The sequence below is a fragment of the Humulus lupulus genome, chromosome 7 (genome assembly GCF_963169125.1).
Source record: "Humulus lupulus chromosome 7, drHumLupu1.1, whole genome shotgun sequence".
NCBI lineage: Eukaryota > Viridiplantae > Streptophyta > Magnoliopsida > Rosales > Cannabaceae > Humulus > Humulus lupulus.
In genome coordinates this window covers 13,447,185-13,449,143 of record NC_084799.1, presented here as the reverse complement: position 1 = coordinate 13,449,143, position 1,959 = coordinate 13,447,185, and the positions used below count along the sequence as shown (strand labels likewise).

General features: G+C 35.7%; 1 pseudogene; it reads left to right on the top strand.

The window, feature by feature from the left end:
• The first annotated feature begins 361 nt into the window (after nt 1–361).
• On the top strand, nt 362–1,333 carry LOC133789469 (barwin-like; annotated as a pseudogene).
• The last annotated feature ends 626 nt before the right edge of the window (nt 1,334–1,959 follow it).

The window sequence follows — 1,959 nt, the reverse complement described above, 5'->3', positions numbered from 1 at the left end:
CCATGAATATCTCACAATCATTACTCTTTAATTATCACTTCGCAGCCGCCTCCCCCATATTTTTTCAACTTGAGCATGGAATTAGCCACCATACCTAAGGTCCTCTACCTCATCAATCTTCCCATAACTCTTAACCGTTGGATCAGCTGAGTTCTCACCAAGCAAACGGTCCAAGAACCGTCCAAATTGCACACAATGTCCACTATATATATATATATATATATATAGTACACAACCAACTTAGCACTACTCTATCGCTATGTTTAAAATTATTGCAACCCACGAAATTTCTTGACAATTCAACCACGATTAAAAAAGTCAACCCAAATCTTTAATACTATATATGTATAGCTCACATTCAAACCATCATTGCATAAACACTCAGAAATCTTGAGAGAAAAACAATGGGAAAGCTTTGCATATTGACGTTGGTTTTGGTGGCGGTGGCCACTGGTGGAGCAACGGCTGAGCAATGCGGACGCCAAGCGGGCGGCACTAAATGTCCGAACGGGTTGTGCTGCAGCCAATACGGGTGGTGTGGCACAACCAACGATTACTGCTCGCCACAAGCTGGCTGCTAGAGCAATTGTAAGGGTAGCTCAACACCAACAAATCCACCGACCGGCGGTGAAACTGTTGTGAGAGCCACATACCATTACTACAATCCACAGCAGAACAATTGGGACTTAAGGGCTGTTAGTGCTTATTGCTCCACTTGGGATGCCGATAAGCCTTACTCATGGCGCAGCAAATATGGCTGGACTGCCTTCTGTGGACCATCCGGACCTAGGGGCCGTGACTCTTGTGGGAAGTGTTTGAGGGTATGATCATACGCTCTATACCTTTTTTCTTCTTTGCTTTTTGGTAATTTTCATTTGATTGATTTGGTATATACTTGAATATATATATTTGCAGCTTAGGAATACAAGAACTGGGGCAACCATAACAGCAAGGATTGTGGATCAGTGCAGCAATGGGGGCTTAGATTTGGACTTTAACACTATATTTAAGCCATTAGACACCGATGGAATTGGATATCAACAGGGTTCTCTCCAAGTGGGCTACACATTTGTTAATTGTGGGGATTAGTGATGATGATCGATTCAGCAGTACCATTCTCGAAGATATAAATCTCTTGGGATGTAATTAATATCAATATATACCAGAAACATTCTGCTTATATATATATATATATATAAAGCTGATATATGGCTTAGTAAAGCTTAAAGTCAAGAGACTTAATAAAACTTTTGGGAAGTTTGTTCCAAAGGGTATATCCCCAGCACTTGTGAAATGTTCTTCTTGAGAACATAATAAAATTTGTACCATGTTGTATGCTTCTGTCATGCATCAATTTGTGGTTATATATATATATATATATGTCTGTATGGTTATATATATATATATGTCTGTAATTAATTAATGTCCATTTTAGTATACAATCCATAATATATCATAGATACTGTTTTTTTTCGTATGAATTACATGATCATCATCCTTGTATGTTAAATCAACTTCATCATTTCCAAGTCTATACGTTATACATATTTGAAATATTTTATTCAATTTTTATCAAAGAAATAAGCTTTATCTAAATTAGCTTTGATCAATTATTAGTTGCGTAACGGTTAATGCATCATTATTAGATGGTACTATTATTAAGTAAAAAAAAAGGAGGGGATATTGGAGATTTATTTCAATAGCTAGATTAGAAAGAAAGTTTGTTTCCCTCGTAGTTACCTACCCCTACGTAGCCTAATTAAATCTAGAAGAGGTATGAAATATAAAAAAAAATGGTGCAATATAGCTTCTATATAAGAATAAACTCTATTTTATTATAAAAAGTTTTAGTTCTAATTATATATCTATACAATGATAATTATGCATATAGTCAAATGTCCTTCATGACTCGTACTTAGTGTGTATATAAGAGTAATTGTACATAAAAATGTGATAACA